Here is a 27,714-nt window from a genome sequence, read left to right as displayed (position 1 = left end):
TTATACACACACAATCACAAAGTTTTGCAGTTAACAAAACATTGGTGTTGGTTTATGTTTACACAAATTGAATTTTTTACAAGCAAGGTGAATCATTATTCTATGTTTATTTTAACCTTATTTAAGGTGCTTGACTTTTAAAATGTGTTTATACAGCGTTTTTTTATGGTGTTATAGTTATTTAATTGCATTACAAGTTTATTGAGTGTACATTAAAAAATATGTGGTGAAAGATGCCGGCTGGGAATACATCCCCCCCTCATTACTGTACATATTTTCGTATATGGAAAATTTCCCCGATATTCACAAATTAGTTACTGCATTCACAAATTAGTTACTGCATTCACAATGCCTTTTAGGAATGCATCCTTTACGATAACTGGGGTATTACTGAATGTGGAGGTAATAACATGAGCTTAGCAAGGCTGGATTAGTTGAACCTTGGGGTGTTCCTCTACTTATGAACGAGTTACATTCTCGAGGCTTGTTTGTAAGTATAATTGTTTGTAAATCCAACTTTACTCTTGTAGATACCAAACATATTGTAAAAAAATGAAAAGATTATGGATATTTAGTACACCTATACCCTTTAATACAGCCATAAAACCTGGCTCACTCTTCTCCTATAAGGTAATGTTTGTTCTACCTGAAATTTTCTTCAAATTAGTCCAGTCTCATCCACATTAAACACCTGTTCTGGCAGGTAATCCCCTTCAGTGATGATGTTTGTATCTCTGAAAGTTTTTAAGTTGAATGTTCTTAAGTAGAGGAGCACCTGTATGTGTACTATAGTGTATAGTGGTATCTAGAATGTGATGATGAGTTCTGCTACCTGGGCGACACGATCATTGCTGGATGTGGTGACAAAGCTAGCCCCCCACTAACCGAAATTTCTAATTTGTCTGCGATTTGTAAAATTTCAAGTCAAGCCTGTCTGATTTTTTCAACTAGTTTATAGTAATACCAAGGTTTATTTATCATATTAACTTGACACACTAAATTTAATACTAACATTAAAGTTTATTATGAAAAAACCAAACATATATAATGTATGCAGAATCAAAGTTTAGTTAGGTAACCCACAAAATACAATAGAATACAAAAAATTATATAAAACTGCATAACTGTATTTGTAGCAGGGAAGTTCTATATTTAAACCAGACATTTTCTTTCAAATCACAACTGAGTTAAATTATCCTACATGCTTTAGTATCTGATGTTGGGAATGCTTCTCGTATGAGGTTCCTCCATATATTTAGCATAGTGCTCTTTTAAACAATTTTCTATTTGTGACTATGCCGGCTGCTAGGCCATTTAGCCCTATGGATGTAAACATTTCTATGGTGTCAGTAGTTGTGGTGTCTTGTTCTTTAAATATACAGTAGAACCTCAATAAATCAGACTAATTAAGGCAGACCCCAGTCCCAAAATAGCAAATATATGAGGCGGGGGGAGAGTTGGAAATAACACTGCTTATCTGAACTGTTTAAAGAAAAATAGTTGTTGTTATGTTATTATTGCACTTCAACAACGAAGGTCTTTAAGTGTATAACAAGGTTATTAAAAGAATATGACATCAAAAAGAAAACAATGTTAAACACAACTCTCTGGGTTGAAAATCAGACTTAGAAGTTTGGTTGTCAACAACTGTTGTCACCGAGATGATTGATACTTACTGTAAAGTGTTATATGTAAGTGACAACAGAATTTGTCTTACGAATAAAGAGAAAACTATATATTGTACAGTACTATAAAGATAAAAATAAAAACAATTAAATGTTATATTGTATGTGGAAAGCAAGTGTTTATCTGGGAGCAGTTGGCATTGGGGTAGCATGGGTGGGTGGTTCTCCTCTCCTCTCTCCCACAGATTCCTTTAACACTTCTTTATGCAATTCCACCACAATTATCATAAAATTTTCGATCATTTGGTGCCAGGTTGATAAAATATTATCCTAAAAGAATCAGGTTTCCTGAAAAAAGAATCCCACACTGAACATAAGTCATCTCATACTCATTTGTTTACAAAGAGCAAACAGCTTACCAGCTTACCACAATGTCTGTCTTCAACACTTAGTAAATTAGTACAGTACAGTTGTGTATTTATCACAACTCAATAAATACTATTGTAGTGTATTTATCATCACTTAATAAATACTATTGTAGTGTATTTATCACAACTTAATAAATACTATTGTAATGTATTTATCATCACTTATAAGTAATTCTGTAGTGTAAAGTATTATGCATCTGCATATACAGTGGTCCCTCGGTTAACGAGCGTCTCGGTTAGCGAGTTACCTTCCATAAGATTCTTAACTTCAGTTAACGAGCAATCCCTCGATTAACGAGTTTCTTACGAGCCAACCTGAACATGATTTCGCTTGCATTTGGCGGTCCACCAGCTGTAGTATTAGTCCGCCAATACAGTAATCGGTTCTAGGGCTTAAATTCCTTACCATTTTAGCAAATATCAAGTATATACTATTCAATAATTTTAAAAGTTTAATATTAAATTTTTTACTCATTTTAACAATTATTGAACATAACTGAAGGTAATGAAACTAGTTTTATGCATGCCATCCAGCCTCTCAACACACCATACAGGCGTCAGTCTTTGTATCTTTTCAGTGGAGGTAACATCTTGCTTGAGACTCTCTTCAACTAAATGCTTTTTTTCTGTTTTTGCAAGCAAATTATTGGTCATTTTGAAATTTATTTTACATATTGACAATATATAATGCAGTGCAGTGTTGATTTAAAGAAAATAATCTTGAATTGCACCAAGAGAACTAAAATTTTATGGGTGAAATGGCACCATGGGGTGACTTCTCTTCCACCCCAATGCCTTCTCTTCTCCCTTCTCCACCCCCATTCTAATTCCCATCATCATCATCCAGGAGCCTTCTACATACACACCTCAAAGTAAGTGTACTTTTCTACCCTTTTTGTTGAATTTAGGCAATTTTCGGTGAGCTGGAACCAATTATCCAAAAACCCATTGAAACAATGGTTTCAGTTAACGAGCAACCTTCTAGAACGGATTGTGCTCGTTAACCGAGGGATCACTGTACCCTGGTTTATTCATTAATCATTTGTCTAAGTGTACAAGTAGCCAAACTGAGTCATCATACAACACTCAACGGTAGTAAATAGCATTTTTAAGGAGGTATCTTCATATCAAATACTATTCAGTGTGTTATAGTGACCCCTGTTGTAAGCTGGTCTACTGAAAACTGTCACACGAACACATCTTGAGTAAATAGCCTTCTGATACTGTACAGTTTATCCTTTTATTTTCAAGTCATAGGACAAATTACATACAGCATTGTATTTTTTCTCTATTACTAAGGGTGTTATATTAATCATGATGAAGCATAAACCATAAGAGGCCAATCATATGAGAATATAATACAGTGGGGTATGCTATAACGAACGGATCCTACTACGAATATTCCTATAACGAACGGTTTTACCTATAAAATTGAGAATGCTATAACGAACGCAACTCCTACAACGAACGCGGATGAATACCGGACTATTTCGCCTGGCGCATGAATATTGTTGTACCGCGACCCACAACAAGAGCGTCAGGCGCCATCTTTGTCTCATTGTGTAGCCAGTGCACCACTGTTATTGTTGAAATTTCGTCTTTTGATGTGGAAATAGAGTTATTTGTATAAATATTTTGTTATACAAGTGTACAATTGTGACAATGAATCGTTCAAAGCGAGTGAGAAAGCTCATAACTCTTGAAACTAAGAAAGAAATCATAAAGAAACGTGAGGATGGAACAAGCATTGCGAAACTTAGTGTTGAGTATGGGATGGCTAAATCGACTATATGTACGATTTTAAAGAATAAAGAGGAGTTGAAAACAGTGCAAGTGGCTAAGGGAATCTCTAGACTTAGCAAAGCAAGGTGTAATGTTATTGAGGAGATGGAAAATTTACTCTTAGTGTGGATAAAGGAGAAAGAAATGGCAGGTGATAGCATTAGTGAAGCTATAATTTGTGAGAAGGCCAGACAATTGTTTGAGGACCTTAAAGCCAAGACTCCCAGTGCAAGTGATAGTGATGTGCCAGTGTTTATGGGTACCAAGGGGTGGTTTACTGGTTTCAGAAGGAGAAATAAAATACATAGTGTTGTGAGACATGGTGATGCTGCTAGTGCCGATAAGGAAGCAGCTAAGGAACACCATGACATTTTCTTGAATATTATTAAAGAGGGAGGCTTTGTTTCTCAGCAAGTATTCAACTGTGATGAAACTGGACTATTTTGGAAAAAAATGCCTCGCCGTACATACATTACCAAGGAGGAAACTTCTGTCCCTGGCCATAAGCCAATGAAAGACAGGCTTACCCTCCTTCTTTGTGCTAATGCTTCTGGTGACTGCAAAATAAAGCCACTCCTTGTGTACCATGCAGAAAACCCCAGAGCTTTAAAAAACACTAGGAAGACCCGCCTTGGTGTTATGTGGCGGTCAAACCCAAAGGCTTGGGTGACCAGGAATTTATTCTCTGAGTGGGTGATTGAGGTGTTTGGACCCAGTGTTCGGGAATACCTCAGGGAGAATAATCTTCCACTAAAAGCTTTGTTGGTGATGGACAATGCACCAGCCCACCCTCCTAATTTGATGGTTGAATTGCCAGAGGAGTTCAACTTCATCACTGTGCACTTCTTGCCACCCAACACAACACCTCTCATCCAGCCCATGGATCAACAGGTAATTTCTAACTTTAAGAAGCTGTACACAAAGGCACTGTTTAGAAAATGTTTTGCGTCCACTTCTTCCAGTGATGTTAGCTTGAAGGAATTTTGGAAGAGTCACTTCAATATAGCAGATGCTGTATTTTTAATTACTTCAGCCTGGAAAGAGGTTACTGTGAGGTGTCTTTGTGCTGCTTGGAGGCCATTGTGGCCTGAATGTGTCCTTCAAAGAGACTTTGAAGGCTTTGAAGAGTTAGAAGAAGAGGCTATTGTTCATGAAATTGTGGCTCTGGGCAATTCCATGGGCCTGGAAGTGGATGATGATGATGTTGAGGAGTTGGTGGAAGAGCACAGTAAGGAATTGTCCACTGAGGAGCTGCTTGAGCTTCACAAAGAGGAAAACGAGACACTGAAGCGGAGCTTAACTTCTGAGGAGTCAGGGGAGGAGGAGGACAAGGAGGAAAGCCGCATCATTCCAGCCAAAGATCTCAAGGATGCGTTCTTTTGCTGGAGCAAACTGTCCAAGCTTGCTGAGGATTATCATCCTGATGTTGGTTCTGTGCAAAAGGCCATCAGTGTGTTCAATGACAATGTTATGAACTACTTTTGGAAGGTCCAGAAATCAAGGTTGAAGCAGCCAACCCTGGATACCTTCTTTACAAAGATAACAAAAGAACATACAGACAAAGTGCCTGTGAGACAGTCACCAAAGAGGGCTAGGAAGGATGACTCCTCTCCTTCCACCTCTTCTCAATAATTCTCTCCTCCCCCCTCCCCCTCTGCCTCCTGTCCTGCATGCTGAACAACACTAAGGTAAGATAAAGTACCGTATTTTTTACATTTTCCACAGAATTTTTTCAGTGTTAAGTGGTTGTATTTGGGGGCCTGGAACGGATTAATCCTATAACGAACGAATGCTATAACGAACGAGGTTCTGGAACCAATTACGTTCGTTATAGCATACCCCACTGTACTGAATCAATAAATAAATAAACCTGTCTAATGTGGTAACACCTGATCAGCCCCAGCCTGCTTACATACTCAAGTGTCTTAGTTCTCATTAGGCTTATAGCAAATCTGATTAGACCACAGTACAGTATTCATTATGTGTGGTTCATTTCATATGATCTATTTATTAATCTTCCTCATTTCTTATAATTTTTTTCTTTTTGTATTTCTGGTGACCAGATCATATCAGTCCGAAAAAAACGAATTCCGAAATAATGAAGTCCGATTTATCGTGGTTTTACTGTAATTAAAATAAAAAGTTGTCACCTATTCTAAATACTTATTCCTATAATGATAAGAACATCTATGGAAAAATTTTACAAAATCAAACAACTCCTTCTGGTGGTAGCAGTGTTCTTATACCATTAATATCTGCACCTTTCATATACAATACAGTACTGTATATATCTCATAGCTTCAAAATAACGTAATCAGGAACACATCTCCATATATGCAATGGTACCAAATTCATTTCTTTACCACAATTGGAGCAGATGTTTTGAATAAAACATATACATTTTTTTTATAGCAGCTTCACGACTCAAAAATACCTTAGCTTTCGTCTTTATTCAAGACATCTTCAGGTCATGGGTGACCTGACATTCCATCAGAAGGTCAGTAATATAAGACCACTAATCCCACAACCTACCGCCACCTGACATTGTATCAGGTAGATCAGTTACAGTACATGAGACCCACTAATCCCCTAAAGCTCAGTGCAAGTGGAAAATACCAATCTTCGCCATAACACACAGCTTCATTCATGAGGCGCCTTGTATGCCCGTATGATACTTTTATTTTTTAAGTATATTTGCATAACTAAACTTTTAGATAAACTATTCAGGATTATTCTAGTATATACAAATTTAAGTTTCAAAATGCTTTGCCTTCTTCTGTGTTTCCATACTGATACAATCTGTATAACTTTATAAAGCTGGTTTTCCAGCATCTTTATGGTGTAGATTAATATAATCTTTTTCTTTTCTGTTTTTAATTTGTTTTTACTCTTATTTTTTCGCCCCCTAGGCCACATCGTGGGTCGATGACCTGTGCCCGGTCGGGCTATTCCCTATAAAAAATAAAATAAAAATATAGACTTAAGCTAGCTAATAAGACAATGGAGAGGCAGCTGGATATTAAGAGTAGACCAAGATGGCTTAATCATGTGAGAGATATGCATGAGATGAGTTTGTATGTGGAGGAAAGGACAGCTAGAGATAGCTAGGCAAAAATTAACCTGAGAGGGGTTGTGAGTAAAAGACCTCAGAGATAAAGACCTGACTAGACAGACTGCACAAGACTATGCAGCTTGTTGAGCTGACATCAGGTATTCACCGTCAATCCATGCAAGCATGGCAAATGACTGTAAAACAGTGTTGATTATGATATACTGTTATGTACAGTATTTTCTCGATTTAACGAACTAAATCAAATTTCCATTATTTTCTCTCGATTTATAGAACTAGTTTGCTAAATCGAGCGTCATTCCATTAAATTATGCACTAAATGCACCGCTTGGCATGTGGGGTTTGCTTACATCTGCTCAGTCTGTGTCGTGCCGCCACCGCGTGTGTTTTCGCTGCTACCCCTCGGTCAACTAACTGCTGTGCTTAGACATCATGCCGAAAGTCTCTCAGAAACCTCAGAAAAGAAGTGGCGTGGGAGAGAAATTCAAAAGAGTGCAGCTATCAATTGAAAAAGGTGAAAATTATAAAAAAAATTTAAAACAAACACCAAACCCCCTAGTTTAAGGCAAACCATGAATAATGTTTCTATGTATATATTATGTGTGTGAGGTGTCTCCATAAGAGTGAGCGTATAAACGGAATTAATATCAAATTTGCGAACTAGTGTGCCAACCTTATCATCTGCAGTTTTAAGTACCGGGTATGCAAATTTGATATTTTGTGCATCAGTTTACCAAGGAAGATTTCTACCCCAGCCCAACCACAAAGTTCACTGGATCAGGTTTATCAAATGGTTCGCACTGTTTGCTTCACCACGTATGTGTTCCTCAAACAAAAATAGGTTATCACATACCACACCCAGATCCCCATCCTTCTCCAATCTCTATATGTCAATTTGCTTATATTCATCTTCCATTGTATAATGGCTTCTTTCTATTGTCCTGGCAAGAGTCATCACTTAACATTTATGTAGATCCAAACTGACTACCCTTGCAGTAGTACACTATATGACCAATCTGGAGATTTTCTAGATCCATTTAAAGCTGTACTTGAACTTGTGTAAAATGAATGCATCATAAAAACTTCGTTTTGTGAACAAAGGTGCAAAATTTAAAATGCTTCAGGTTACTAAAATTTGAAGAATAAATAAAATATAAAAAATATTAATTTGTTTTAATTTTCTCCCATGTGATATTGAAAACAAGCTAAAAATGCATTTTTTTACTCCCAGTATGCTTACATATTTCACCCACTTATTTAAATTTCCTCTAACCCTTACAATGGTATTCATAATTATCATCATTTTATGGCAATTTTTCATGCTTGTGTACATTATATCTAGTTACCTGATTGCAGCTCTCCATGCTGCACAGTCTTTTGCAGTCTCTCTTGCCAAGTTCCTAATTCTTAAATGTTATTTCTTATAACTGTACTGTCATTCTTAGCTTACCCTTGGTTCTGCTCCCTCCATATTCAGGCTCATGCACCTCTTGACCCAAATGGTTTCATCCATTCTCTCCAGAACTTCTCCAATAGTACAGTACTCTCAATACCCAACTACTTTCTTAGCTCTGAGCAGGACCTCCTGTCTTTCACTGTCACATTACATCACCATTCTCATTTCAACTCATGTCATCCTCTTTTTCACTGCCATACAATGTCACACTTCTCACAACAACCAAATACATTCTTTCTTTCACATGGAGGAAGGTTCTCTTGCAATTAATATAGGCAACAGCTCTGTAGAATTCAACCAGCCACTTTTGACTCTTGCAACTGGTCAGGTTTCAACACCCCCACTGGCACTGATCGTGTCACCATTGACGCAGTCCAGGGACATATCCCCTAAGCTGAGTTTCTCCAGTTCTTGCACCTACAGAACTGTACAGGCAGTCCCCTACTTACAATCAGGTTAGGTTCCAGAAGACTGACTTTAAGTCCATTTGTTCGTAAGCCCAAATTTACTCTCTAGACCAAACCCAACAACTATGTTTAAGTTTTGCCACAGAACTACATCCAAATGCAATCATACCTAATCTAGACATGGAAATATATAATACACAGTAAATAAAAGTGTTTTGTCTTACCTTGAAAAGTAGGTCTAACCTAACCTAACAGTTTTTCCATTTCCTCAATCACTTGTCCTCTTCTTTTGCTAATAATTGTGGACTTCATAGGCACAGATCTTTTCACATGTTCCAAGATTCGCTCTTTGTCTTTGATTATTGTTCCAATTGTCAAATGATTCATGGAATAAGCAAGGTTTTTTTTTCAGGTGGAATAAAACCACTTTTCCGGAAAAACACCACAAAAGATCAAGATGATCTCTCTCTCTCTCTCTCTCTCTCTCTCTCTCTCTCTCTCTCTCTCTCTCTCTCTCTCTCTCTCTCTCTCTCTCTCTCTCTCTCTCTCTCTCTCTCTCTCTCTCTCTCTCTCTCTCTCTCTCTCTCTCTCTCTCTCTCTCTCTCTCTCTCTCTCTCTCTCTCTCTCTCTCTCTCTCTCTCTCTCTCTCTCTCTCTCTCTCTCTCTCTCTCTCTCTCTCTCTCTCTCTCTCTCTCTCTCTCTCTCTCTCTCTCTCTCTCTCTCTCTCTCTCTCTCTCTCTCTCTCTCTCTCTCTCTCTCTCTCTCTCTCTCTCTCTCTCTCTCTCTCTCTCTCTCTCTCTCTCTCTCTCTCTCTCTCTCTCTCTCTCTCTCTCTCTCTCTCTCTCTCTCTCTCTCTCTCTCTCTCTCTCTCTCTCTCTCTCTCTCTCTCTCTCTCTCTCTCTCTCTCTCTCTCTCTCTCTCTCTCTCTCTCTCTCTCTCTCTCTCTCTCTCTCTCTCTCTCTCTCTCTCTCTCTCTCTCTCTCTCTCTCTCTCTCTCTCTCTCTCTCTCTCTCTCTCTCTCTCTCTCTCTCTCTCTCTCTCTCTCTCTCTCTCTCTCTCTCTCTCTCTCTCTCTCTCTCTCTCTCTCTCTCTCTCTCTCTCTCTCTCTCTCTCTCTCTCTCTCTCTCTCTCTCCTCTCTCTCTCTCTCTCTCTCTCTCTCTCTCTCTCTCTCTCTCTCTCTCTCTCTCTCTCTCTCTCTCTCTCTCTCTCTCTCTCTCTCTCTCTCTCTCTCTCTCTCTCTCTCTCTCTCTCTCTCTCTCTCTCTCTCTCTCTCTCTCTCTCTCTCTCTCTCTCTCTCTCTCTCTCTCTCTCTCTCTCTCTCTCTCTCTCTCTCTCTCTCTCTCTCTCTCTCTCTCTCTCTCTCTCTCTCTCTCTCTCTCTCTCTCTCTCTCTCTCTCTCTCTCTCTCTCTCTCTCTCTCTCTCTCTCTCTCTCTCTCTCTCTCTCTCTCTCTCTCTCTCTCTCTCTCTCTCTCTCTCTCTCTCTCTCTCTCTCTCTCTCTCTCTCTCTCTCTCTCTCTCTCTCTCTCTCTCTCTCTCTCTCTCTCTCTCTCTCTCTCTCTCTCTCTCTCTCTCTCTCTCTCTCTCTCTCTCTCTCTCTCTCTCTCTCTCTCTCTCTCTCTCTCTCTCTCTCTCTCTCTCTCTCTCTCTCTCTCTCTCTCTCTCTCTCTCTCTCTCTCTCTCTCTCTCTCTCTCTCTCTCTCTCTCTCTCTCTCTCTCTCTTCTCTCTCTCTCTCTCTCTCTCTCTCTCTCTCTCTCTTGAAATTGTATTATTACTTATTTAACTGGATTACATTATTCTTTTCCTGAAATTGTTTTTTCTTTAACCCCTACGCCTCGGGCTAGGGTGCAGCTGGCCGTATCCCCCACACGGGGTAAATCGAGAAAAATCTACTTTTCCCAAAAAATTTTTTAACCTTATTAAATTATAAAACAATAAAAAAGAAGTAAGAAAAACTATATATTGACCCTCTAGAAACTTCCCTGGCAGCGCTGAGGGAGGGAGACGGTAAGAGCTCGTGGTTACGTACGCACTGAGCAGCCATTTTCTGCTTGCCTTTGTATCCAGAATGGCCAGTAATGCATATATTTACTGATCATAACACGTATTTCCTATAAATAATGCATTTTTAATTTATTTGATTTGCATTATTTTTCATAAAAAGTGCTCGGTGACACACACGCAGTCTGTCGCCAGACAGCTTTGTGTTTGGGAGAGCAAGTAATGCATAGAAATAATTATCAGAATAATAATACCACAAATAAATACATTTATAACATAATCACAGCAATACTTTCCAGTAATACTACACTACAATACAACTACACTACTTTTAGCAATGTTACTTTGATTCAAAATGATAAAATGGACAAACGAATCTCCATGGCGACAGGCTAATGCGTACTAACCGCACTGAGCCTACCCACGCTACCCTGCGTGTGGCATAACCACCAAATAGTCATGCCGAAAACTGATAACCCGCCCTGGGCATTCAAACAATGGCGCGAAAAAGCGCACGTTCCGGAACGTCAACCGGGCATCAGGGTTAATAATAATGATAGAATATTTTACACAGAAAGTATATTTTGAAACTATCAAAATTATATATCATGAAGAGTACAGTAGTACCCAGATTTACGCAGTCAATTGAACCCATGGGGTACCACGGAAAGTGATAACCGTGTAAAGTGAACAACAGAACATATGGGATTAATTCCAATAGAGACTGGGCCGACCCCCAAACTCCACTTTTTCCGACACAATACCTATGTTGTAGTAAAAATAACACCTGAATTTTATGGTGGTATGCACACACAATTAATATTTAAGAGAAATACAGTGCCAGGTTAATGTCCATTCAAATAATGGACTCAACTCCCCCACCCCCCCCCTCTTCCCAGCTCACTGGCTCCTACCTCTCTGACAAATGTTTGGGTGAAAACACTAGATTTTAACGTATGGTAATAAATAATACCTCAGACTAAAGTTAGGATAATATAATTGACATTTCTGGATTCCTTGCAGGTCAGGGAATATTTTGAATGTAAACTTCATATATTTTGCACAAAAGATAAAATATTTACTTTGTGTAAACCAAATTATTACATTAGATCTAAAATTTGTATGTCTAATGCAAAATCCATGATGTTTATATTCAAAATGATCATCATATTGTAAGAATTCCAGCAATGTAAATTATATTCTGGCCGAGTAATTTGTATGAATTTTATGAGCTAAAACAAATACAGTGACCCCTCCGTTAACAAACTCAATCCGTTCCAGAAGGTTGTTCGTTAACCGAAACCATTGTTTCAATGGGGTTTTGGGTAATTGGTTCCAGCTCACCGAAAATTTCCTAAATTCAACAAAAATGGTAGAAAAGTTCACTTACTTTGAGGTGTGTATGTAGAAGGCTCCTGGATGATGATGATGATGATGATGGGATTTAGAATGGGGGTGGAGGAGAAGGAAGAAGAGAAGGCAGTGGGGTGGAAGAGAAGTCACCCCATGGCGCCATTTCACCCATAAAATTTTAGCTCTCTTGGTGTAATTCAAGATTATTTTCATTAAATCAACACTGCACTGCATTATATATTGTCAATATGTAAAATATATTTCAAAATGACCAATAATTTGCTTGGAAACACAGAAAAAAAGCGTTTAGTTGAAGAGAGTCTCAAGCAAGATGTTACCTCCAGTGAAAACAGAGAGAGACTAACTCCTGTTTGCTGTGTTAAGAGGCTGGATGCCGCGCATTAAACTAGTCACTTTACCTTCAATTATGTTCAATAATTGTTAAAATGACTAAAAAATTGAATATTAAACTTTTAAAATTATTGAATAGTATAAACTTCTTGATATTTACTAAAATAGTAAGGAATTTAACCCTAGAACCGATTAATGTATTGGCGGACTGATACTGAAGCTGGTTGCCCGGTCAGTGCAAGCGAAAATATGTTGAGGTTGGTTCGTAAGAACTTCGTTAACCGAATTTTTTTTCGTTAACCGAATTGAAGATCCTTATGGAAGGCAGTTCGCTAATCGAAATTACGTTAACCGAGGTGTTCGTTAAACGAGGGGTCACTGTATCTCCAGTTAATAAAAAACAAAATATTCTTCACACACTATCTGTCAATCAAAATACCCCACCACGCCAGCTGGGTCGGTTGGTCCCAACCCTCCCCCCACCCCCCACCTTCCCTCCCTACCAGAGAAATGTTTGGTAGAAAACAGTATATTTACATTTTTAGTAATAATACCTCAAACTAAAGTTAGGATAATATAATTGACATTTCTGGATTCCTTACAGGTCAGGGAATATTTTGAATGTAAATTTCATATATTTTGCACAAAAGATAAAATATTTGCTTTGTGTAAACCAAATTATTACATTAGATCTAAAATTTTTATGTCTAATGCAAAATCCATGATGTTTATATTCAAAATGATCATCATATTGTAAGAATTCCAGCAATGTAAATTATATTCTGGCCGGGTAATTTGTATGAATTTTATGGGCTAAAACAAATATCTTCAGTAAATAAACAAAGAATATTCTTCAAGGACACTATCTGTCAATCAAAATACCCCACCTCCGCCCTATCTGGGTCGGTCCTTCCCTCCCTACCAGTACCAGAGAAATGTTTGGGAGAAAATAGTATATTTACATTTTTAGTAATAAATAATAACTCAGACTAAAGTTAGGATAATATAATTGACATTTCTGGATTCCTTGCAGGTCAGAGAATATTTTGAAAGTAAATTTCATATATTTTGCACAAATGATAAAATATTTGTTTTGTGTAAACCAAATTATTACAGTGATCCCTCGGTTAACGAACGCCTCGGTTAACGAACTGCCTTCCATAAGAATCTTCAATTCAGTTAACGAACAAAAATTCGGTTAATGAACTTCTTACGAACCGACCTCAACATGTTTTCGCTTGCACTGACCGGGCAACCAGCCTTAGTATCAGTCCGCCAATACATTAATCGGTTCTAGGGCTTAAATTCCTTACTATTTTAGTAAATATCAAGAAGTTTATACTATTCAATAATTTTAAAAGTTTAATATTAACTTTTTTAGTCATTTTAACAATTATTGAACATAATTGAAGGTAAAGAAACTAGTTTCTGGCGTGCCATCCAGCATGTTAACACACCAGACAGGCGTTAGTCTCTCTCTGTTTTCAGTGGAGGTAACATCTTGCTTGAGACTCTCTTCAACTAAACGCTTTTTTTCTGTGTTTCCAAGCAAATTATTGGTCATTTTGAAATATATTTTACATATTGACAATATATAATGCAGTGCAGTGTTGATTTAAAGAAAATAATCTTGAAATACACCAAGAGAACTAAAATTTTATGGGTGAAGTGGTGCCATGGGGTGACTTCTCTTCCACCCCAATGCCTTCTCTTCTTCCTTTCCCTCCACCCCCATTCTAATTCCCATCATCATCATCATCATCCAGGAGCCTTCTACATACACACCTCAAAGTAAGTGAACTTTTCTACCATTTTTGTTGAATTTACAAAATTTTCGGTGAGCTGGAACCAATTACACAAAAACCCATTGAAACAATGGTTTCGGTTAACGAACTTTTCAGTTAACAAACAACCTGCTGGAACGGATTGAGTTCGTTAATCGAGGGACCACTGTACATTAGATCTAAAATTTGTATGTCTAATGCAAAATCCATGATGTTTATATTCAAAATGATCATCATATTGTAAGAATTCCAGCAATGTAAATTATATTCTGGTCCAGTAATTTGTATGAATTTTATGAGCTAAAACAAATATCTTCAGTTATTAAAAAAAAAAAAAAATATTCTTCACGACACTATCTGTCAATCAAAGTACCCCAACTTGCCTCCCCCCTCTTCCAACCGCGCCAGATGGTCGGTCGGTCCCTTCCCTCCCTACCAGAGAAATGTTGGGTGAAAAAACTAATTTTAACTTTTAGTAACAAATAATACCTCAGACTAAAGTTAGGATAATATAATTGACATTGCTGGATACCTTGTAAGACCAGGAACATTTTGAATATAAATGTCATATATTTTGCACAAAAGATAACATATTTACTCAGAGTAAACATTACATCTAAAATTTGTATGTCTAATGCAAAATCTATGATGTTTATATTCAAAATGATCATCAAATTGTAAGAATTCCAGCAATGTAAATTATATTTTGGCCGGGTAATTTGTATGAATTTTATGAGCTAAAACAAATATCTTCAGTTAATAAAAAAAAAAATATTCTTCACACGTGCCAGATGGTCGGTCGGTCCCTCCCTCCCCCCCACCCCCCTCCCTACCAGATAAATGTGTGGGAAAACCAAAATATTTACCTTTTAAGTAATAAATAATACCTCAGACTAAAGTTAGGATAATATAATTGACATTGCTGGATTCCTTGTAAGACCAGGAATATTTTGAATATAAATGTCATATATTTTGCACAAAAGATATCATATTTACTTAGAGTAAACATTACATCTAAAATTTGTATGCATGTCTAATGCAAAATCTATGATGTTTATATTCAAAATGATCATCAAATTGTAAGAATTCCAGCAATGTAAATTATATTCTGGCCGGGTAATTTGTATGAATTTTATGAGCTAAATAAAAAAAAAATTATACTTCACGCGTATATGGGTAGATGAACCGTGTAAAGTGATAGTTCGGTTCGGGCGAGGCACCGCGTTTATGAGAAATCGCGTAAAGTGAAACCGCGTAAAGTGGGGTACAACTGTAATATTAAAATTCTGCAATGTTAAATTATTTACAAAATATATACATATTTTTTTTTAAATGCTGACAAGACTACAGAATAAATGTGATTAGGTTAGTTTAAGAAATCTCAGTAATGTAGCCACTTGCTAAAATGTAAGGGCATATTTCAGGATGGATGAAAATGTGCCTTTTCTTGTATAAGTTCACCCTTCTCTTGAATAAAGCCAACAAGAGCACTGCACTGTTTAAAGTGGTATGCTCCCTTCATGGCTATTCATATTTCCCACACCTTCCTGCTCAGTGTTGTGTCAGCTGACTCGCGGCACACCAACCACTGGCCATCTTTGTGTGTCCACCACCAAGTGAAATATAACCTCCAAAACAAACCTCACAATCACGAGAGAATAATAATTTCTGTATCACATTGATATCCTCTTACCATTTTTATTTTTGGTTGGTCATATGATAATTTCTTTTTTTGGTGTTGGTTACTTTTTTCTCTCTTTTTCTTGAGGGAAATATTAATGGGGTACTCGATGCCTGGGTTGTGGTAACAGTGAGGCCATCCAGCTGATGTGGAAATATTGTCCAAACCACGTTCTTGAATGACCTCGCCCCACACAAGCATACGGTGTCCGATGGCCGGGCTCACCATTGGGCATGACGACTGTGAATTCGGCCCCCTTTAGAAAGTGTTATCATTGTGCACGAATTCCCAATTTGTTTTAAGATATTCCAAATACTGTAGCTACAGTAGTCAAGTCAAGCTCCTTCAACGCAACCCGTCAATCCCTCTCTGAAGCATGACATAGCTGTCAGTACAAAATGCTGAGGTTCAGAACTTAGAGTTGACAGGGGGTTAGGTTGAGAGGAGGTTGGATTAAGAGGAGGTTGGGTTGAAAGGGGGCTGGGTTGAGAGGGGATGGGTTGAGTGGGGGATGGGTTGAGAGGGGGTTGGGTTGAAAGGGGGTTGGGTTGAAAGGGGGTTGGGTTGAAAGGGGGTTGGGTTGAAAGGGGGTTGGGTTGAAAGGGGGTTGGGTTGAGAGGGATTTGGGTTGATGAGATGAATTGACATGATATCTCCCATTTATAATCAACTCACTTAACTTTATTTAGGTTTAGAAATAAAAAAATTTGACACCCCTTCTCACTTAACATTACATCAAAATTCGGTTTAGTGATAACTTGACTCACTGGGAAAGGGAAGAAACTGCCTATGAAATTTTTTTTAATTTTGCCACTTACAGTGGCTAGTTTAGTGTGCTCCCCATACTCATTCTGTTAGTGCTAGTGCAAAAGGATTACAAAGTAGAGGTCACAAAGGGTATGTAAAATTACCCCCAGTGGTCAAGTTATTATGGCACTGAATGTTCCAGAGTAGAGGGCGACTCTTTTGGAACTGCGCGAGTACAGCAGTGTGAGGCAATATGTCTGGCCGCACACTCTGTTATTTCACATTTGCACGAGAGGTATTCGAGCACATTGTGTGTTTGGTTCTATACACAATTACACAGGAAATGATATAGTTACTAATTGCAAAAAAGTGGATACAATCTTATTATGTCAGCTATCTTGCCATTAGTGATAAAGTGTTCTGCCATTTCACACACAGTGTGCTTGGACTTGTCCTTAAAAGGTTCCATTTTCAGAAAGTCAAGGAAGTAGTGTTGAAGTGTGTGGCCATATGTTTGACCACACACTTTACATTTAGTTTTGTTTACATCTGCTTTAGGGATATACTGCCAGAGGTACTTATATCCTAACCTAAGTCTAGTAGATACAACATCTTGTAATCTAGTGATCTTGTTACCTGCTTCACATACAGTGTTTCACTTGAAACATCTCATCATGGTAAACAATGGAATGACTATTGCCTGTTTGCACCTGTCTGCTTGCGTCAAATTCATCAACAAGTTCTTTCCTGATTAATTCTTTTTGACAGATGCAGATTGTATTCAACAGTGTCTTTGATAAACGTGAGTTTGGCAAGGGCATCAATTCTTGTCATGTTCTTTGAGGCCTATGTGAGAGCGGATCCACAACAGTTTGATCTTGACACCAAGGTCAATGAGGTACTCTACGCATATTTGTGTCTGACTTCAGAGACAAGCGTGTGACAACTAAAGTTGAGGGTGTCAAGGGCAAATAGTGAGGATAGAGAATCAGTGATGATGAGGCAGTGACAGTGTTTTCAATATATTTAATAGCTGTGAGTATGGCAACTAACTCAGTTTGTAGAGTGGATGCCCAGTTGTTAAATCTAACTCCTTTCTCAATTGTATTTCTGTTAGGTTGAGTTACAACAAAGGCACTTCCAGTCCACCCACAGGCAGTGTTAAGAGATCCATCAGTGTAGATGTCTGTGTGATCTTATCACCAGTCTGTAGGGTGTGTATGTGTTCAAGAGCTTTCACTTTGGCAGTGTATTGGAAATAAATACCGCTATGACATGTAACCATTGTTCAAAAATCATAACAATACAGGCACTATAATATGGCTGAGAAATATAGACTATACAGTATATTATAATACTGTAGTATAAAACTATAAAATAAGAAAAATTAAGAACATGGGTGTGTATGAGTATGGAGTGAACATCTGTGTGGAGGTAGTGGGCTGTGACTGCGTCAACGATTCGCCACCTAGCCACTTCCCCCAATGTGACGTCATGGCATAAACACACATCTCAGAATCAGCTGGGTAACTGCCTGAATGAACTGTTTCGCATCACCCAGAGGATGGCTTGAATGAGAAATGAGTTATTGAATTTTATGATTTGCTATGTAAGAATTCTTTTGTTTTCATAGCAATTTTTTTTTTGACACAAACAATTTGAAATTTGTTCGGAATGGACTCACCTTCTACTCACTAAATTATTTAACTCTGAACCACATAATTTATTTACAGTTTGGTGTTAATAAATCAATCATATAACTTTAAAACCATTTATAACAAAAGTTATTATTATTATTACTATTATAAGGGAGTACTGTTCAGTACTGTTGAAGTCATGCATTTGAAATGTGTAATTTATGCACTTATGTCTGTTCAAAATAGCATATTATTGACTCATTTTGAAGCCACAGTAATGATGCTCTCTTTTATATTAGCATGCAGTTACTTCATAATTATAAAATAATACTATGCTGTATGGAAAAAATGTAAGGAGATGTAGTAAACTTCCTAATTTTACAATCACGCCGACCACGCATTCAAATGATCCCACTATACATAGCGCATCCCATAATTTTCATTATTAACATCTTTTTTCTCCTTCAGGACACTCTAAAGAATAAAATGGTGCCAAGGAAGTAAAATATTTTTAGTGAAGGATTATGCTACCAAGCCCACAGACTAAGGAGAATGAAGTTGAAATCCCTTAGTCTCCAAGAAAAGATGAAAGTCTTGGAGAGGGTAGTACAGTAAGTCCTCGCTTAACGTCGACCCGCTTAATGTTGTTTCGGTACTACATCACTGTACTTTAGAGACCAACACGTCGTTTAACGTCCCGGTGACCCAATACTACGTCGTTTTGCATCGTCACAAACTACTTTCTACCGCGCATCATCCGCTCTTGTCTGGCCCCGCTAAGCTCTCTCGGCTCGGCGAGCTGCCCTCACTCCTGGAACGTCACAGCATCCCCAAGCGACGCCAAGCCAGTCTCTGTTATGACTTCACATCATTTGTGTGTGCTTAAGTGCTTTTGCTCTAAAACTGTACTCTAACCATTCAAAATGGCTTCCAAGCACACATCAAGTGCTACTGATGCTAGTGTAGTGAGGAGGCAGCATAAGACCATTACCCTTGCTATGAAAATGGATGTATTAACCCGATTTAAAAAAGGGGAACTTGCTGTGGACATCGCCGCTGTGCTTGGTATAACTTCCACAACGGTGCATACTATCCAGACCAATGCTTATAAGATTAAGGTTAGTGCTGGAAGTGGTTCTTCTCCGAGTGCTACTAAGACGACTCGTACTAGAAGCACTGTGAGAGAGGTGGAAAAGATGCTGGCAATGTGGATAGAGGACCAGAATCAACGCAATGTCCCTGTGAGTCTTATGGTTATCCAGCATAAGGCCAGATCCTTGTTTGACGACATGAAGGAAACATAGGGTGAAGGATCGAAGAAAGTGACCTTTACGGCCAGCCGAGGCTGGTTTCAACGATTTAAGCGTCGGTATAACTTCCACAGCATAAAGATGACTGGTGAAGCTGCCAGTTCAGAAACGGTTGCTGTCGAAACATTCCCACCAGAATTCAACGGATTATCCAGCAAGGAGGCTACTCATCGAAGCAAGTCTCAATGTGGATGAGACTGGTTTCTTATGGAAGAGGATGTCTGAGAGGACCTATTTCTCCAAGGAGGAGAAAATAGCGCCAGGTTTTAAAGCGGCAAAAGACCGCTTAACGCTGCTGCTTGGCGCGAACGCTGCCTGTGACTTTAAGCTGAAGCCAATGCTGATTTCTCGCGCTGCCAACCCACGGGCCCTGAGAGGTTACTCTAAGGATCACCTTCCTGTCATCTACAAGGCAAATAAGAAGGCATGGATAACCGGCGCCATATTTAGCCAGTGGTTGAGCGTGTACGCCGTCCCTGCAATGAAGGAATACAGAACTGTGTTAAGGAGAACCTTGACTTCAAAATTCTTCTGATTCTTGACAATGTTCCAGCTCATCCTCCCAATCTCGACGACTTGCATAACAGCATAAAAGTTGTATTCCTGCCTCCCAACACGACAGCACGAATGCAGCCTATGGACCAAGGTGTCATAGCTGCATTCAAGGCGTATTATTTACACCGTACCATGGCCCAGGTGCTCAAAGCTACAGACGGAGAAAATAAACCTACGATCCGAGAATATTGGCGTGGCTTCAACATTCTTCATACAAATGACAACATCGGCAAGGCATGGGAAGAGGTTTCAGAAAGTTGCATGAATGGTGTGTGGCGTAAACTGTGGCCCGAGTGCATCAACAGTTTTACGGGATTCACAGACTTAGTCCAGCTGTGAATAGGGATATCCTCAGCTTGGCTTGACAGGCAGGCTTTGATGAGCTGGAATCAGAGGATATTGAGGACGTCCCGGCATCCCATACAGAAGAGCTCACCAACGAAGATCTGCAACAACTAACAGAACACAGTCCCTTTGAAGATGACGACGACGAAGAACCTCAATGAACGCTAACTTCCAAGAGGATGGCAGAATCATTCAACATATTTCAGCAAGCAATGCAAATGCTTCTAGATGACGACCCAAACAGAGAATGTAGTTCAAAGGTTCAATGCAGCATTGAGGACAGTCTTGGTTGTTACACCGAGATCTGTAAGGAGAAGATGAATAGCACCAAGCAGTCAACACTGGATTCATTTTTTTGTCGCGAGACGGCAGAAGCAGCTTCTTCACAACAGCCGGCAGCTGAGGAGGAGCCCCAGACAGAGCAGGAGGAGGCAGCCGCAGAGTCTCAGTGACTCACCACCCTCCTCCGCTCCCACCTTCCTCCTACCCTCCTCCGCTCCCACCTTCCTCCTCCCCTCCCTCCATCCTCCTCCTTCGCTCCACTACCCACCACACACTCGCTCTACCACCTCCGCCCATCGGTGAGTACCAATAAAAACTTAGTACTGTAGTTCTATATACAGCTCCTCCCCGACTTACGACCACCCGGACATACGACCGTCTCAGTCGCACCAAAGTTTTGTCAAATTACGTATTTTCGAGTCCCAACGTCAGTGATTGTGCTGTGTACTAACAAAATTTTCGTTTGTAATTCACTTTAAAATGGCTGGCAAGCTTAAATGTGAGAGTTTTGCGGTGCTGAGAAGAATCAGAGACACCCATTTTAGATTTTCTATGTATTATGTAAGCATTTTCGACTTACGACCTGGATTTGGGTCCCTAACCTCGTCGTAAGTCGGGGAGGAGCTATACTGTACTGTACATATACTATTCTCTATAGAAATGGCAATGATTTTCTGTATAGTACAGTATATGTAATGTATTTCATGGGGCAAAGGGAGGCTCAGGAACATAACTCCCGTATATTATCTATTTCGTATGAGGAAAATTTATCCACTTAACGCTGTTTCGCTTAACGTCTCATTTTTAGGAACGTAACCCCGACGTTAAGTGAGGACGCCCTGTACTGTATTTTTTGGCTTTCATATCATTATTTATCGTTTTAATACATTTAGTACATATACCGGAAAATATGGACAACCGGCTTTTTCAGACGTGTGGTCCCCTTCCCCCCCTTTTAGTCCGAATCTTTGGGTGTTCAATGTATATAATAAACATGCACTTTATGGGCGATTTCAGGGTTTTTCAACGGTAATTTTGACTATAATACAGGTGAACCCCGATAACCGACAATTACACATACGGGAAATACCCCATGAATTTCAGTGATACCCCGGAGATCCGTCGATTGGCAGAGCTGGCGTGGTGCAAATTCTTGCCACTAGAGGGCTCTGCACACTGCCTCTGACTCATTCCCACCATCCTTGCTCATTTACACTTACTATGTGTCTCTGACTTTGTGTTTATTTTATGCCTAAACACCCTCGTGTTTGTTCCTCTTGTGCTGGGCAACCTGATAAGATGAGGTAAGGCATAATAAGACATACCCAGTATTAAGAGTGGTGGTGATGGGTGGTAGACTTTAACTTGCTACCCTAGACAGTCTCTACTTTCCTCAACACAGGTAAATAACAGTCTCAATTTATGCTTTACATTTAAGGCTTATTATGTTTGCTTTATTTTTTTGCTTGACAGTGTGCAGTACAAAGATATATCAAGGGTAGATGGGAATTTTCGGAGGGTGACTGGTCCTTAGCCCCCTGGATTTTTTATGTTCTTATGGAATTAATTGCTTTGATAACTGTTGATTCACTAACCAACGACTTTTCCTGGTCCCTAAATGCATCGGTTATCGGGGTACACCTGAAAATATTTTTGACTTTGGGAGCCCTCTTCGGAACATAACCCCCACATAAGATGCAACACGACTGCAGTTGCCCTAGAGGCCAAAAGTTTTTTTTTGTAAGTTACTGCTGCTTCTATTGGCTAAAAGTCCAATAGAAAACAGACCGGAGTCTGAGGAGCGATTCAGGATCACACTTTGAGAGGTACGTAAATCTACTTTTTGTTGCTGTACTATGTTTCTGGAACTATATTTCAACATTTTATACACTTTGTCAAGCATAATTGTGCTTCCTAATTTAGTGTATCTGTAAGTCCAGCTTACATTATGCGATGTTAGAATAATAAGGATTTCAAATGCCCAAAGAGGAGTTACCGGGCATGACTGTGACATACTCTATCACTCTCCATCACAGTTTGAGTGAAAAATATGTTTGTGAAATTTATAATGGGGGATCTCATAATGTTTCGTGATTTATATTTAATCTTCAGACAAAACCACGACACGACTTTTGTCTTTGATTGTACATTCTCATAACCTGAGTCATATTATATTACTAATGAAGATCTTTGTGATAAGTAACAAACCTTATAGTGAGGAAATTGTGGAATTCTCACTTTTAGCAGGGCCAATGGCAGAAACAAATCAAACAAAGTCCAGCCCACCTAACCTTTAATTTACAGTACAGGTATCCCTCTTTTAATGATTAGGATATGTTCCCGAAACACTGATCACTAAGTGAAATGAAAATTAAACGATGGGAAAACGAGAAAAAATATCAGTGGACCCCAGACCTGATCCTGATTACTGTCATTAAGAAGATTATCCCTAATCCTCTCCCTACCTCAACTCAGGACACAGGTCATGTGACCTGATTCCTTTGTTACGTGTCTTTCTCCCTTGCTTTGTTCTGTTAGTTGGTAGAAGGTCCTAGTATACCAGCGTACTCAGGGTAAAATAGAATTAGTAGCCAGTCATGGCAAAATATCCACTGCCTTTATTATAAGTATTTTTTTCTTTCTACAATCATAAATCACCAGTAGTGGGCAGGGCATGAAGGATGAGGGACACTGCAGGGTAAAACATGGTAAAAACTGATCATATGGTAAAAAAATTGTCTCAACGTGAAGAAATTAATTATTTACCGAAAAGACTTCTCCGAAAAATCTACCGAGTCACTGCGTGACGTCTGTTTGTTTACAACTCACCCACTCAGTCAGACCATACTCTCACCTCCATAAAAAGCGTAAAATTATACCATGACACTCCAACAAAGTTGCCTTCATTGGTACCAGATATCAAAATAAGGGTAAAATTGCAGATTACAGCAACCAAAGAATCTGATAAAAAAAAATTTCTTGTGTTTTTCTTAAGCGATTGGTTCAAATCTGACATTCGATTTTATCGGAAATCACTCGTTTTGGATTTAGCCCCCCCCCCCCTTTAACAATAATGGAGGAAAACGTGGGAATTCGGGGTTCTGGGTGGGGGACAGCCAAAAAGAGTGATTTGTGGAAGAAGCGAAGTCCAAAATTGTCCGAATCGCAACAAGAAAACACCAGAAGAACACATTACGCAACAGAAATTCTGTTATTTACAAAAAAATAGTAGAAACAATAGTTCTATCAATTGCATGTTCTGAATTCCCGGTACTCTGTGCTTACTAACTTATACAATATAACCAAACTAAACCTTACCCAACCCCCTGGACCCCCAGACGCTATGTAGTAACCCAGAGTCGCGTGGTCAGCCTCCACAAGAACATAACCATTACAGTATTTCTCACCTTACTCCAAAAGAGAACGTACGAACACACACAAGTTGAGTAACAGAGTAGGGGCAACAGATGCTCTGATTTTATTCGTTTTAAAACTCAATAACTTCCTTATTCTCAATTTGCGACGCAAGTGTAATATAAGAAAATTATCAGAGAAAAAATAGTTCCATAGAATGAGTGTAGTGAATTTCCGGAATTCTGTGGTTGCTGTTTACTGCAATATTGTCAAAATTAGTACCCTGTACTCTCTATTTAATATGGCGGGCATCCAGGAGGTGGAACCCCCTGGCTAGGAAGGTAAGTAAGGTTAGGTAGGTTTCTTTGGTTGGTTAGGTTAGTTTCCATTAGGTTCTAGTATATGTTGCTGCTATTAAAATACTTACTATAATTATAAGAACAGCTGCGGAAAAAATGAACAAAATCGAACAACTCCTTCTAGTGGTAGAGGTGTTCTCATTCATTACCCAGATTCTTCCGAATCACAATGAAAACACAAGAAAAACTATTTTAGTGTTGTAATAGAATTTCCTTTTCGGAATAAAATGAATCTCTAACAAAAGGAGTGCCTAAAAATGAGCTTATCTAATGGAAAACTTACATCCTACTTTAAGAAAGGTAAGGGAATTAGGTTAATATTCAATATTACAGACACAAAGACTAGTAAAAACGAAACATATGACTTCATATCACTTCTTATGCAAATCAATATTAACGGAGTATATCACAAATTTCTACAGGTATATTTCTGTATGCACCATGTTAACAGAGTCACTTGTCTCCTCTTCATGACATGACAACCAATGACCTTCAAGTATCGTGTCATGTGACTTGGCTGGCCAATTATTTTTAACCAGCCTTCCACCGCACACTTTCAAATTTTGAAGGCTTTCGTGATGGCGACGATAAGTGTTCTCTCCCATATCTAACCTTAATTCAGCAAGTTTACGAGAACAACTGTGATGCAATAAAAATATTACACAATCAGGGTGTCCTACCGACATCAAGACTGTGTCCTAAGTGTGGAACTTGTTTAGTTTGAAGAAAAGGCAGAAATTACCATCCTCCACCACTTCCTTCTCCAGATCGCCCAGCTTTATCCTCCACCACAGTAACAGGTAAGCTCCAAAGGAATGGGCTAGGTTGCATATATTGTAGGTTAGGTTAGGTTAGGTTTTTTGGGGTGTTTTATGGTGTTTTACTCAAACCTGACTGCAATTTTTGTGCAAATGAGCAGTGTTACAAATGAAAATTTAAATTTTTGGCAAAAACTGATAATTTGCAAAAAAATGAAGGTCAGATTCGAGTAAAACACCATAAAACACCAAAAAACTATTCTTGTATAAATCTGAGGGCAGCCAAAGGACGAATATTTACCAGGAATTATAATGTGGCATTCAGAGGCAGTTCATGATCTATTATTTTCTCGTCTACTTGCTTATACAAAATGTAAACACTAGTAGTTTTACATATTTACGATCGTCTGACCACTCGTTATTAAGAGTAAGTGTATATTACTAGCTTTAGAAATAATAGCTAAAAAACATTTATTTCTCATGATAGAATGGTACGGTTAAGCAGTAGGTATGTGTAGCCTAAAGAGTGTCACAGCTAAATGTGGCCTGTGGCGCCGTCAGAAGGTTGGACTACACCTGAAAGCGAGGAGACAACACGCCTTCATCTCCTGTTTTCTCTCCTTCCCTTCCACCCCGTCATTCATTATTACTCACCTTCTTGAAACGTAGACACACTCCCGTTGCACTTGACTACGAATTCATGTTGAACAGTCAAGTCCTAGACCACAAGAAATCTTAAAGGAAATTCAGTAACTCCACTCCGTATTTTGGTACAGATGACTAAAGTCTATTCCCAGAACAAGACCACAACAAGGGCGCTCATTGGTCCATTTTGGTCACGTGGGACAGTGCGTTCTAGCGCACTGTATTGTAGGAAAATTTATACTGCTCTATACCACATTCATATCGCATATGTTTCACAGCTGTAGCTCATTTTATCAAGAATGTGCACGAATATTTCTCATTGGAGGCAATAAATCATATTTACATTTTCTCACTAAAACGCATACACTTGCACAAGAGAACTCCTTAGCATATATTTTCAAGGTCATTTACAAATAGTACGAATAAAATATATATTTGTAGCACCTCCGGTAACAGTGTCATATGTTTGCTGAACAGTTAGTTCATATGAGTCGTGTGCACTCGACAAGAGCCGACACTGTTGTGCGGGCTGAGGAGATTGAGCGGCCAAGACCACGTATATCCGGTCACTGCCAGTGTGGTTGTCAGCGGCCTTGTACCCTGGCAGGAGGCTCACTGCTGGCCGTTCCCCAGGGGATTCCCCGTATAAAGTCCCAGCTGCCTGTCAAAAGCATAACCTAGTTAGCCTTTGCAAACGTTCACACAATTGTATTTATGACGTTAGTTAATCTACCGGGCATGTGTCGGTGATCCACAGTTTAATATAAATTAAACAACTTACCAAACTTCTATAGAGTAAAGGAAATAGAGTATATCTCTCCTACCTCAACTGTGAGTGATAGACGCAGGGGCGGCAAGGCCCTGATGACTGACGTCATAGGTAATGCTCGCTGAGTGGACATTGAGTTAACCAACGCTCAAAGGTATGGGAAGGCATATGTAATCATGTCTAAGGTACTGTACAAACTCATCAGGCCTGCCTTTTTAACGTAACATATTTTATTTTTATTCAGTCTGGGAATGGACTTGTGAATACAGTGCTGAAGGGCGAATAATCACAATGGATGCATCTATTTTTTTCAGAAATCTTTTACCCGGATGCTCAGGACTGGTCAATACGTATAGCTAACCAATTTCCACACAAGGAACAGCTGGTCGTCACCGTTAAATGCATTTTGACGCGTCTTTGTATAACAAGTATCATGTACAGCTGGAGCAGAAAGAAAGTTCAACATTCTCAAACTGTCGTCAGAAATGTATTGAAGCAAAAATAGTGATGGTATGTGTCATTCTTATAATTCGTTAGAATTTAAAAATCACCCTATGGTAAGCTCCCCTGTACTGAATAAAATAGTCTGGCATTAACTAAAAAAAAAATGGTGTCCCCGATGACTGGAAAATGGCTTATGTGAGAACTATATTCAAGAAAGGCGATCTTCACTCCACGAATAAATATAGACCAGCGAGCCTGACCAGAATAGTGTGCAAAGTTAGGGGCAGATCCAGGAATATCCAACGGGGGGCGGGGGGGGGAAAACTTGTGGGTGGGGGAACATGACTAGCGCAGCGAAGTCACCCATCTGGGGTGCTTTGGTTAGGTTAGATTAGGCCATTTTGAAACCATACGCACTTGATATTAGGAGGTATTCTGAAGTCAAAAGTAAATATTATTTATTGTGGAATAAATGCCTGAGTACAATTCTGCAATAAAGAAAAAGTATTGGAATTTTCTGGTGAAAAGGGGGTCCTGGCTCCCAGAACTCCCCCTGGATCCACCCTTGAAA

At 39.0% G+C, this 27,714-nt stretch overlaps 1 protein-coding gene across 1 annotated transcript in view; it reads right to left on the bottom strand.

Annotated features, from left to right (window-relative positions):
- The window catches only part of LOC121880309 (transcription factor p65-like), a gene marked incomplete in the record, with an annotated part of 127,130 nt that extends 100,590 nt beyond the window's left edge, over positions 1–26,540 (bottom strand). Inside the window, 1 exon segment of the mRNA XM_042387469.1 lies at positions 25,940–26,540.
- Between the last annotated feature and the right edge of the window lie 1,174 nt (positions 26,541–27,714).

This window comes from Homarus americanus, unplaced genomic scaffold (assembly GCF_018991925.1).
Source record: "Homarus americanus isolate GMGI-L3 unplaced genomic scaffold, GMGI_Hamer_2.0 scaffold20930, whole genome shotgun sequence".
NCBI classification, from domain to species: Eukaryota; Metazoa; Arthropoda; class Malacostraca; order Decapoda; family Nephropidae; genus Homarus; species Homarus americanus.
The sequence above is the reverse complement of the archived record's forward strand: the minus strand, read 5'-3'. Positions and strand labels throughout refer to the sequence as shown.